Raw genomic sequence first — 13,343 nt, 5'->3', positions numbered from 1 at the left:
AGCAAAGACACATCAGTGACTCACCCCAGGTCCCACAGTTACTGAGCCAGGATTCGTACCCAGGCAGTCTGGCTGCTCCAGAGTCCAGGCTCTTAACTGGCACATTTTCAAAATAATTACAGCAATAATATCTAAGTGGGAGAATGATAAGTGATTTTGTGTTGTTGGATTGTAATTTCTAAACTTTCTGTAATTTACATTCATTAGGTTTGTAATTAAAAGTATGTTATGTAAAATAAAGACAACAGCCAAGTGATATGCCATTAAAATTCAATTTGTCCTTCCTCAATAGAGGTAGAGACCTCCCTTCTCTGTACATAGTCATCATAGTTCACAGTCACAACGGTTTCTCAGCCCAGCCTATGAGATGTAGGTAGATGTTGCCCATAAGCCCTTGAGTAGCTCTATGTGGATCTTTAACTCCAAGCAGGCTGGGAACATGCCAGGAACATCTCTTCAGTACTTGACTTTTTCTAAGACCTGAGACCCTGCTTCATCGTGGTAGTAACTGCCTCAGCTCTGGTAAAATAATCCAGTACGTTAAGAACAGGGAAAAGGGGGCAAAGGACTCTTGGCAACAATTAAAGTTCTTGGGACATCAGCCCACCTCAGTGGGTCCTCTGGGCCTCCACAAAGACATCTCCACAGAGCGTCAGCTTTCCCATTCCTGGAAAGTCTCTGTCATTCAGTTCTAGTAATTATGAGTTATTATTCCATAGTGTTCAGGATCAGCCTGTATGGGGGATAACTGATCATCTGAATTTTGGCATCATGATCTCTTCATATTCATGTTCTTTTTCACCAGTAAGGCATTTTCCTCTGCAGTTATTTAAGTGTCATAAAGCTACAAATGTCCATTCCTGGATTCTACCAAGTTGGCAATTGGAGGATAGAAATTCCCAAAACTAAAGGGACCTTGCAGAGATGTACCATTCGTCCCTATACTAGGAAAATACTATTTCTTCTCCAAAACACTTGGCAGGGGACAAAGAACCAGTGTCATCGCCACTGAAGGCTTCATCATCCTTGTTTATAGCAGATTTTCCAGCTCTTGGCTTCCCGCAATTCAAGAAACGGATAACATGGGGATAACAACTAGATATATCATGGAAAAGCCCACTACCTTGGCTTCTAAAATCAAAGACTGCTTACACCTCATTCCCAGTTCATCCCAGTTCAGGGAAGCTTAGAGAAAAGAGGATGGACTTTGGGGAGACAGGTCTTAGACTGGAGACTTAGTTTTTTCCCTTAAAATCTGTGTGAACCTAAGCATGATATTTAACTCCTTTAAGGCTGCTTCTCCCTTTATAAATTGGAACAAGTTAAGAAAAAAAAAACTTTTCTACATGTCAAAAGGTGTTAAAAGGATCAAATGAGATCATGTATGTCAACGTGATTTTTAAGTAGTAAGATTTTCTAAAACAGTCAGGAATTTTTATTTTAATTCTTAGAAATTCAGCTCTCATGTAAATGAGTCGTTGTATTATATTAAAGATAACAATTTCATAGAAAAAAAATTTAAGTGAAAAAATTGACACCACCTATGCCAAACAAGAGGTTAGGCATGGGACAAAGCCTCCACAGTCAAATTACAGGGTTTAAGTCAAAATATGGGGTTCAGATTCAACTTCTGCTACCAGCTGGAGATATAGCCTAGCAAAGTTAAGTAACTGATCAAGGTCTTGATAGCCTTATCTTTAAATTGGAAGCTTCAGTAGAATCTCACATAGGATTGCAGTGAGGATTATATAAGACAAAGTTCTATAAACTCAGCACAGTGCCTGGTGTGTTGTGCACACTTAATAAATGATAGCTACAAGGTGGCTCTGGGGAATGAAAAGAATAAAGCCATGAAAATGCTGTCTCCAGCAGAGTTAGGCAGCCTCAGCAAAAAAAAAAAAAAAAAAAAAAAAGGCCATGCTGTTCAGTTTCAGAGTTGATGAAGACAGACAATAGGGACATGTGCGACAAGGACAGAATCTCTTTCTGGAGCTTCCGCTGCAGCACACGTAAATTCTTCACTTCTGATAGTTCAGAAACACGAGTGTTTAACAAAGGTGAACCTCTTTATAGCTTTGGGGTTTCTTCTTCCCATCTTGAAGTGATCTGGTACCCAATATGGAGAACGATTATGTGCTCTTTGCACGACTAATATTCAGGTTCACACAGATTCACGGATACTGGCTTTTGAAATACTGAAATAGTTCTGTACTATTTGGCACATAATATGAGCTACAAAAACTACAAGTCACTTGATGACATTGCATAGCAGGGGCCCAAGACATGGACCAGTCTGGCAGCTGCTCAACAGACCCTGGGGGCAGAGGCCTGGGTGTGTGCTGCGTCCACCAGCAGCTCCAAAGGCACTCAGCGCTGGCAGGTACAGGCCACAAAGCAGGTGGTGCCAATGGTTCTGGCTTTGAGGGTCCAAACCACGAAGGACCCTCAAAGTGTATCAGAGCCCTGACAAGTCAATAACACACTCAGTCCTTCTTGAGCTGGAATAAGGTACCGGGGCCTCTGAGAGAGTCAACTTCACAGGGATGTTGCTGGAAGGATCTGACGCCATTCCCTACATCAAACCATCACTTGGAAATGGGGATCATTTAGCTAGCGACAAGGATACTCTAGAGAATGTCCCAACTCAACAAAAAAAGAGGGACATTAGCATGATAAATAATGTGTGCTATAAATATTACCACATAGTAAACAATTATATGTGCATGTGTGTATTTGCTTGCTTAGAGAATAAAAGGGACTACACTTTATATTTTATATATATTTATACATTAAATTGTATTATCAGGACAGTTTTAAAATATTTTATTATCACTCTTGATACCATCAAATCAGTATGCACAGTATTTCTTTACCCACTTTTAGGACTTTGATGGGAGGAGCAACCCCAGCTCCTTCCTGAGCAATGTGGCCATAACAGAATCACAGACTCAGGGTCTCAAAGAAGATAGAAACAGGGGAATGAATTTAGATGATTCCCTAAGTCCCTTCCAGTTCTAAAATTCTTTGAGACTGTATCATCATTGTAAAAAGGTCATCTGTTAAGCACATACTCTAGACTAGGCACTCTGCTAAGTAGTTTCCACACGCTACTAAATTAGACCCTCACGCTAAGCACAGTGGCCCTTGGGTGTCCCACTGAGGAAACGGAGGCTTTGGTAAAGTTTAGTGACAGTCATGGCAGAATGAGAGTGAATCTACGTTTGGCTGGATCCAAAGCCTCTGCTCTTACTCACCTCCCCATCCTGAAGTCTTTCATAAGAACTTTGTCTCTCCTGACCCCATTCTCTCACCTCACTTTTCACCTCCATCCTAGGATGTGGAGCAGTCTGACAGACACAGAATTATTTGTGAATGGGTCTGACCCACCCACCTTTATCCCAGCAACTCTGCGTCTTCAATAACAGGAACAATGTTTCATGCTTCCTCATACCTTCCTAAAAGGTATTGTGCCATACCTTAGCGCAATACCTGGCACACAGTAAACACTCAATAAATGCACAGGAAACTGGGCTGCTGCAGAATATAAGAATCAGAGAGAAGACGGCAGAGGCGGCAAGGAAGACCAAACAGATCAACCTTGGGAGAGACTTGGTCTTGGCCTAACTGTAGGCAGCAAATATAACCAGATGCTTTCACTGTCTCCTCATATTTCTCTGAATTTCTGATTGTAGCACTGTATCATCCTGCACCCACTGAGCATGCTTGCCTAAGAGATGGAGATTTCATGAAACGCAACAAGAGCTGGTTATATTTGCTGCCTACAGTTTTTATACTCAGACAGATAAGAGGAGCTAATTAAGTAACCATCTCTAGCTCCTCTTTTCCGAAAGGATCCAAGATATTTAAAAAGAATGATAAGAGTAGAAAGAATGAGAAATAGAGTCAAAGTGAAGACCAAACTGAGACCAAAATTGACTTTGGTAGAATAAAGGCAAGGCACAGCGGTCGCGAACAGGCTGGTAGTGCTAGGGTGTGGTGGCCCCCAAGCTGTAAGCTTATTCAGCTTTCTGCTTTCCGGAGAACTGCTTGTCTCTTTCTTGGTACGCACCCCTGACGCTGCGGTATTGAGCGTAAAAAAGGAAAATGGCTTGCGGCCAGTTTCGCTCCAGGTGTCTGCTCTGCATCTAAGAGCCCCTGGTTGTTCCCCAGAAGAAGGACGTGCTGCCCTGAGGGGGAAGTCTGTATCTCCGAAGGATGGCCCATAAGGCATGCTGACGCATAGATAGTGGTGCATAGATAGTGGTGCATAGATAGTGGTGCATAGATAGTGGTGCATAGATAGTGGTGCATAGATAGTGGTGCATAGATAGTGGCGCATAGATAGTGGCGACAGAATTATGCGGAAATACAAGGTTTACTGATGTATTGTCTGATATTCGTTCCGAACTAAACCTATATATACATTCATGCTTTGAATAAACTTGCCTTGCAACCATCAGTTGTCTTGGCCCTTCTGACCCCATACTGGTGCTTTTCAGTTCCTTACCCCTCACCGCCAGGAACTTCTAGCTTTCTGCAGCCGGTCTGCGGCACTAGGGAAACTCCAGCTAAATGGATGTAACACATTTTGTTCCTTCACGGATCACTGAAGTCAGGCTACAGTTGTCAATCCAAATTCTACACAGTAAATTCTCATATAGAACAATACATGGATGTTGCTGACTTTGATTCAGTAAATATCTTAAGTACTCACGATGTGCCGGGGAAACAGATCTGTCTAGGAGATCTTTACTCTCCAACACTTGGGCCAAATAAAGAGGTTCCCCCTTATGAAATAATAATGATCAAATCTAACGAGATCAGACCTCAGTGGAATTCTGAAGAAACAGAAAAGTTTCTGCCTACCACATGGCCTCTCAACTCCAGGAAGCGAGGGACCATCACATTTTTTTCCTCTTTTCTTTAACCAAAAGGTCAGGGCTTTAATTGCATTAAATGGACTATGACATCTCCCGCTAATGACTAGTCTTGTGGCCTGGAACAGAGAAAACGCCCTCAGTGTTATCTGACCCTGTCCATCAGAGGACAGAGATAGCAAAGAACTGAAGCCCTGTTGAAAGAATACTACCAAGAAAAAAATCAAGCAAAAATCTTCTTTTCACCACTTTGGTTCTATTTAATGGGGAGAGGGGAGGAACAGAGGCTTCAAAAGGTGACTGAGAACTCTAACAGTCCTCCCAAACAACTCCCAGATACGCGAGAATCTTAGGAAAGCACTGTTTGCTATGCAAATGAAGTTCTACGAGGAGTCTCTCACCCTCCCTCCTTCCAATAAGATTGTCCTCTCTTAGCGACTCCTAGATGGAAATTCTAGAGCTGCCACTGTAGCAGACTTCTGAGAGAAAGATCCCACCACTGCTCTCCAAAGGAGCAGCAACTGTCATGGATGGATATTGTTTGTTGTTTACAAGCTCAGAGTAGATGTATGTATACTATATACACACACACATATGCTGCACATACGCCATTACACCAGAGGAGGCTTACTACATGCTAAGCATCATGCTAGGAACATACAATACCCCACACAGTAAAACTGACAGATATTTTTGCTCTTATTTTTCAGATAAGGCAAGTGGGCCTCAAAGAGGCAGATTCATTCACACAAGGTTTCTTAGCTAGGATATACAAATGCCTGTATGATGCCAAGACCCGTGCTTTTTTCATTTTGTCAGTCACAGTCGGGTACCTTCAACCACAGAGGTGGAAGTTCTGCTTGAATCTTGAGAGGAAGCAACCCAGGCTCATAACACTTCAAAACTCAACGGGATATTAGTAACATATTCCCATGCCTCACATGGATACACTACAAAGACCAAATCATTCTCCACAAAGCATTAATATGATTAACTTTTCTAAAAAACAGCTCTACTGACATATATAAAATTGACATATAATAAACTACACATATTTATAATGTAAACCTTCAATAAGTATTCACATATATATGTACGGGTGTACACATACACACACACACACTCACAAAGCACTGACTCCAAAGCCTGAGTCCCTCTTGCCATACTCGCCAATAGAGTCCAGAGCGGGGGAAGATAAGACAAATGCAGGATTCACCATGAATTACCATCCATGCTCCCATAAGGCTGTCCCCATTGCCACAGCCATTCCCTCCTAAAGCTCTGTGCTGTGCTAAGAACTAGGAACCTGGCTCAATTACTTGAGACAATTCAGAGAAAACGTTATGTATAGCCATGTATCACAGAGCTTAAGACAGGCATCAACCAACAGATATAATAAAGAATTCTAGCATTTTAGATCTGAGGGTACAACTGGTCAAGATATCTTCATTTGTGTGTGTGTGTGTAACTGTGAAGTTGAGAGAGGGAAGGAAAGGGGGAAAGGAAGTACTAAACAAATGTGCATTCCAGTTTCTACTGTAAAAAAGATTTTCTTTCAGATTAAAATACAGTATATATATATATTATATATGTGTATATGTTATATATCTTATTTTATATCATATTTTATTATATAACATTATATAATATGTATTTTATTATAGAATAATATATATACTGCAGAGGTCATTCATATTTAATATGGAAAATCTGGGCACATCTAAGGACACCCATCAAGAACATTAGGAAGAAAGCAAACAGAAAAGAGGAAAGGATGGGGGATGAAAGGAGAAAAAAAGAAAATCTAGGATAAAACCAGAGAGGGGCCTGTGCAATGTAAAGACTGCAAAGCAGTATGATTAAGTCACTTCTCTGCACCTGAGGTCCACTAAAACCAAAGAAAATGGAATTAAAACAGAGAAGAAAATAAAACAAGAAAGAAACAAGGGTGACCACTGTTAACATTTTGGAGAAATGCACATCCTCGCATTTTTAGTTCTGTGTTTTTGTGGACATGCATGCATATATATTATGTGTTCTATGCACAGGTACACAAAAATAAGATCATACTATATATAGTTTGGACCTGCCATTTTTCCCACTTAACAGTGAAAAGCAGTCTTCTGAGTCATGAATATTTTTTCTCTACATCTCTCACAGAGCTGCACCATAATTGTTAACTGCTTTTCTCTTGCTCAGACTTGCCAAGTATTATTATATATATACGTGCATATAAAGTGAACAGGAGTTCAGAAGAGCTTATTTCCAGCTTGAGGAGAGGGATGCAGGTTGCTGGAAGTAGGAAAGAGGAAGGCTTTATGGAAGAGGTGGTATTTGAATTGCAGTTTGGGTAGAAATAGGCTGAAGGACATATCAGGCTGAGGGAAGAGAGAAAGCACAGACCAAGAGACCAACAAGTCAAGGACATACATAAGAAGGAAAAGAACCATACCTGAGCACCAGTTACAACTGTTCTGGGGACCAGGCTAAGAAAACTGAGAGATGGGTTTTACAGTGTCCACTAAACGGAGAGGGAGGAGAGGGACACTGAGATGGTAAATAATTTGTCTAAGAGACCGACTATAGTGCATACTGCAACCAGGATATCATGCTGTTTCTTCAGGGAATTGGGAGGATGCAGAGGGTGTGTTAGAGAAAGGAGGGAAGTGAGCCTGGGAAGTTGAGTAGTCCTCGGATCCCAGAAGGTCTGAAGGTCAAGCAAAAGAGTAAAGAACTCTTGCCTGCTCTCTGTATAACTGCCTGTTGGATTTGGTCCTCACACTGACATAACAAATGACAAAAAACGGTTATCAGCAGATTTCTAAGAAGCCCTTCACAGAGCAGATTAATGCTGCCTCAGACAAGTGGAATTCCCCAGGGATAGCGTGCGCGCGCACGCGCGCGCACACACACACACACACTTCAGGACACATTTCAAAAGCCAGAATTCCATCCGAGGACACCTGAAGGGAATTTCAAGGCAGTACCTTCGGCATCTAATCATCAGATAAATGTATTAGTAGGAATCTCTGATGCGCTGTCTCCGGAGTAAGTCGTGCGGAGCATAAAAATGCTCAGTGCGGATCAGTGAACTCCAGTGAGGATACACCTAAATGCTAACTAAACAGGGGATGTGGAAATACTCTGAAAGTGAATCCTGAGACAAAAAACAACCACGAAACAAAACCAAACCCCACAGCAAGCAATCGGAGGAAAACCTGCTACCAAAGTGCAGAAAGAACCCTCAACTCCTCATTTCACTGGTCTCAGGACAAAGCTTCTGGCATGGACTTGTCTGGGAGACATTCTCATAAAGGCCTCACCAGTACCCTCTCACATGGAAAAACCAAACACCAAGCAAATTTAATCAAAGGCAATGATGGGAGACACCTGGGTCTGGCCTAGGCACATAGCAGATGTGAGCTAAAGCTCAAGGGCATACCTTTACTTGCTGGGTAGTAGGTTGGTTTCTAGCCTCTCTTCAGACCCCCTCCACTCAAAAAATGGCCCTCCACGTGTTACTTGTCCCAAAGAGTCTCAACTCAACAATAAGCACTGCTGGAAAACCAGAGAAAAGAGAAGAAGCATTTGGTACCAGCATGATGTAATTGAAAGGACTTAGGCTTTGCAAATAAGCAGACCTGGATTAATGACACTGACCTTCCTTCCTTCCTACCTGCATATCAATGGGCAGGCTAATTAATCTAAGCCTCAGTTTCCTCAACTGTAAAATGGGGGCAGATAATATCTTCCTTCCATGTACGCGGTAGGGTTTAAACAAGATAATGACAGATAAACATCTATCACCTGGAAGGCAATCATAAAGAGTATTTTCCTATACATGCCTATATTCTTATTCTCCTACGGGAAAGTGGAGGAGATCATCCTGAGCAGAACAACCACAAGAAAGGGAAGGAAACAGGCACTTGGGAATGGTCTGCATCTAGGAACTGCCAAATTCTTCCATCCATTCAGTGGAAAGGCCACTTACTATCTGTATATAATAGATATATTATAATAATATATAGATATATATTTCTCTTTTCTCATGCAAAGAGAAAGCCTATGATACCTTCCTCACAGAATCATCACAAAGATTAAATCCACCATCTGTAAAAAGCACACTGTTACATTTACCACTTAGTAAATGGTAACTTGACGTGGAGGTGTATGTGGTGGCACTGAATTAACTAGAACATTGTACACAATGGATCACCAACTGGGACTCTGAAATCCTTTCCTTGTCTGGAGTTTTTTTATCGTATGGGGATTTGAATTGCACAGAGATCAGACATGCAGGAAATGGTCCTCAGATGAAAATCCTCACATGCGGCCCCATGCTGCCTGAGGCAGGCTTACCAAGCAAAGGAAGGGGGTCCCTCCCTGGCCCCACGTTAACTCGCTGGTCTGGCTGTCTTTCTGGCTTAATTATGCTCCAATAATCCTGACAAGACTGGCTGGGCTGCACTGTAAATCATGACAGTGGAAACCCTAAAATAAAAGCAAGATTAACGATATGACCTCAATCTTGGCATGGAGGCCCATTAATTGGAAATCATGGACTTCACTGAATTCTGGGCATAGAACGGCCAGCTGGATTAAATTTTCTGAGACCTGTTTCTTCACCCACATGAAGATAACTGGAACGCACCAATGACAACAAAGCCAAACATTGGGTGTTGCTGAGGAGACAGATTTTGTTCCCCTGGCATACTAGCTCCCCAACCATCAGTCATGCTTTGGAGGGGCCACCACCACCATTTCAGCCACCTTCCTGTCTTCTCCATGCTCAAGAGTGCCATGTAACCTCTTAGAGGCTCAGTTTTGAGAGTACTGTTAACTAAAAAATATATATATATATTTACACACACACACATACACAAGTGCTCAATAAGAAGTAGCCATTATCATCATCCCATATTTGCCATCATCTACTGTTATAAGGAGCTTGGAGGGGAGGAGGGGAGGAACAGGAAAGAGCTGTGTGGCTTCTCTTCTGCAAGCTGCAGAAACGGCACCACGAACGGCACAGACAAATCACCGTGCACCCAGGGCCTCCCTGCGTTCAAGGCAGCTTCTGCCTCTCCTTGCCATTTGACAGATGCAGATTCCAGTATGTCTCTTCTCTTTCCTTCGGTCTAGTCCGTGTGAGGCTACCCGCTCTCAGAACCAAGATTCACAGGCGTGAATCCTCACCCAACACTGAGATGGGTATCACACTCTTCACTATAGAGAAGGAAGGATAGTGTGCAACGTGTCTAAGGCATTGATTATAGAACATACTGGAACCAGGATATCATGCTGTTTCCTCAAGGAATTGGGAGGATGTAGAGAGTGTTAGAGAGGGTGGGAGACAAAATTAGGAAGGTGAGTCGTCCTCAAATCCCAAAAGGCTTGAGGGCCAAACTAACCTTCAACAGAACAGAGTTATTTAGAATTATTGGGAGGGGTGTGGGAATGCTTTTGTTGGAAGCTTCAAATAGACAAATTAAAGTGCAAGAAAAGCTTAGTGAGAACAGAGACAGTGCTTAATTTATGTCTGTACCAAGCACCCAGCAGGCTGCCTACCAAGGTATAAACAGTCCAAAATAGGACGCTGAATCAAATGGAATTAAATCTGTCAAGAAACCAAGAGCACCACTTCACTCTTAAACCAACTGCAATTGCTTTGAAGTGCTGCCTGGTAATAATGGCAGTGGTTATCATTCATTACTCACCTTCTGATTGCTGGGAACTGGGACTCCAGGCTTTCAATCCATTGTCTCATTTGATCCTCACAATCATGTTGCCAAGTAAGCTCTATCATCCCCCATTTACAGATGAGCAAACTGAGGACCCAAGACACAGATACAGTCACACAGCCTGGGCTCTTCCCCAGATCTGTCTCCCTCCAAAGCCTGTGATCTTCTCATGACATTTTACATATTAGTTAAAAGCTTAAAACATAAAGGGAAACAATCAAACCAGCAAGCACTGCCGGAGTAGAGAAGCCAGGTCCCGTGATGTCTGCTCTGTATATGATGTAAGGATATTTTTAAGACCAGATCCTACGAAGGGGAAACCTCTAAACAACACTTGCTGGGAAGGCACAAATGAATGAAAACTACATGCTGAGTCTTTAGCAGGCAGGAGAGGAAAGCCGAGGCCCAGCTCCACTCATGGTCCCTTGTGCAAACTAGGTGGTCACGCACCGGGATGGGGGCAGCGCCTTCAGAGGCTCTTTATATGTAGAATCTAAAAAAGGCAAACTTGTAAAAACAGAGTGAAATGGTGATTACCAGGGTCTGGAGGGTGGGGGGATAGGACTGAGGTTTAAAGGTACGAACTTGCAATGAGCGGTAAATAAGTCCTAGTGATCTAACGCACAGTATAGTGAACACAGACAACATTATTATACTATAACCATCAAACCCGCTAAGAGACTAGATCTTCATTATTTCAACCACAAAAAAGAAATGATAATTACGTGACGTGACAGAGGTGCTAAGTAATGCTATAAAGGTGATCATATTACAACATAAAAACGTATCTAATCAACATGTTGTACACCTTACATTTATATACTGTTATATGTCAAATACATTTCAGTTAAAAAAAACAAAAGATGCTCTTTCCTAAATTTGTCTCTTCCTGCTGCCCAGTCCCACCCACCCGACAGGCACAGGCACTCTTTAGGGTCAGCAGCTGCTCAGATTTTGATCCTCCTGTTCACCAGTCATGTGTACAAACATCCCAGCGACGGCAGCAAAGGTCACGTATCTAACGAACAGCAGGGTGAGACACAAAGCAGGTTTGCCTGGCCCTAAATTCCATGCCCTCCCACCATCCTATTCTTCATTTCCCCGTTAGAGAGAAGAGCAGAGGTCTCAGTGCAATTGCCAAAGCACATGGGTGGCTGTACCTCTGAAAGAGCCCCAAGATGACCTTGCCCAATATAAATGAGACTCAAGAAATGCTTACGTGGGCTTCCCTGGTGGCGCAGTGGTGGAGAATCCGCCTGCCAATGCAGGGGACACGGGTTCGAGCCCTGGTCTGGGAAGATCCCACATGCCGCGGAGCAACTGGGCCCGTGAGCCACAACTACTGAGCCTGCGCGTCTGGAGCCTGTGCTCCGCAACAAGAGAGGCCGCGATAGTGAGAGGCCCACGCACCGCGATGAAGAGTGGCCCCTGCTTGCCGCAACTAGAGGAAGCCCTCGCACGAAACGAAGACCCAACACAGCCAAAAATAAATAAATAAGTAAATAAAAAATCCTTCCCTCTAAAAAAAAAAAAAAAAAAAACAGAAATGCCTACATCCGAGACACCCAATTCTTCCCTCAGCAGCCACTGTCACAAGTGTAGAAACCTGGACTCGCCCAGGATGGTGGGGGGCAGCACGTGAGTAGAGCCAACGTCTCTTCTCCCCACACACCTACACACTTGAGTCCACTCCCTCCCAGGCATGAGTCCAGGCATTTGGGAATCTGTATTATCTGATTCATGAGAGTAACCAAAGGAGTTCAGTTCCAAATTCCAGTGTACCCTGAAGCAGACGGCTTTCCCACCCTGGGCAAAGCCTCTTCCTCTGTAAAATGAGGAGGTAGAATTAGCTGCTCCCTAAGGTCCCATAACACCGGAGACTCCATGATTCACAGACTCTCTAAAACGTGATTATTAAATTGTAGTTTGTGCTACAGGGCAAGGCACTGGTAGGACCCCACCAAACTGGACATGGAGCTGAAGCTTAAACTGCCACTAAAGGGTGGCACTGGTCAAACAAAAAGCATCCCAATCTCCATCATGGCTTCTGTTTTCTATTTCTGTCCAGGAAGAGCTGGTGAGGGCTGTTATGTAATAGGCTGGCCAGCTGCAAGCTCCTTCTGTCCTCTTTCTCTGTACTTGGCATTAATCTCAAAGGGACTGATCTCTCCCTGGCTGCCCTTTTTTTGTAAACTTTAAACATCTACATCTTGCCTTTATAACTGTAAGCTCCTTGAAGGCAAGCTGGGTGGGTTAGACAAGACTGCATACACAGTGCAGAGCACAGAGCTATGGACACAGTGGGTAGTAAGAGTACTCCAGTATTCCGCTACTAAAAAATGACAAACAGTAACTAAAATACGCTCATATTTGAGAGCCTACTCTGTACCAGGAATTGTTCTAAATGCTTTACAACTCTATGAGTACGTATTACTGCTATCTTATATTTTGTAGGTGTGGAAACAGATATAGAGAGGCTATCTTACTTGCTGAGGTCACACAGTTAATAAAGGCAAAATGTGGACAGTCTCACCCACAACCATTTGTTGAATGAAATTACCTAGACAACAGTTGGGACTGTGTTCTTTTGGCATCGGAGAGACCTGGGTCCAAACTCTAGCTCAGCAATTTACTAGCTGTTTCTTTAGATAAAGCCGCCTAAACCTTTCTGAACCTCAGTTTCTTCATCTGTAAAATGGGATAACAGTATCTACCTTATGGGGTT

The 13,343-nt window shown here is 42.9% G+C and overlaps 1 protein-coding gene across 1 annotated transcript in view; it reads right to left on the bottom strand.

Moving 5' to 3' along the window:
• LOC130706987 (putative tyrosine-protein phosphatase auxilin) overlaps nt 1-8,338 on the bottom strand; it is a gene marked incomplete at its 3' end in the record, with an annotated part of 32,033 nt that extends 23,695 nt beyond the window's left edge. The window contains exon 1 of the mRNA XM_057539634.1: nt 8,320-8,338. The remainder of the gene's footprint in view (nt 1-8,319) is intronic.
• Between the last annotated feature and the right edge of the window lie 5,005 nt (nt 8,339-13,343).

The sequence above is a fragment of the Balaenoptera acutorostrata genome, unplaced genomic scaffold, assembly GCF_949987535.1.
Source record: "Balaenoptera acutorostrata unplaced genomic scaffold, mBalAcu1.1 scaffold_1373, whole genome shotgun sequence".
In the NCBI taxonomy this organism is placed as follows: domain Eukaryota; kingdom Metazoa; phylum Chordata; class Mammalia; order Artiodactyla; family Balaenopteridae; genus Balaenoptera; species Balaenoptera acutorostrata.
This window is presented reverse-complemented; position numbering and strand designations above follow the sequence as displayed.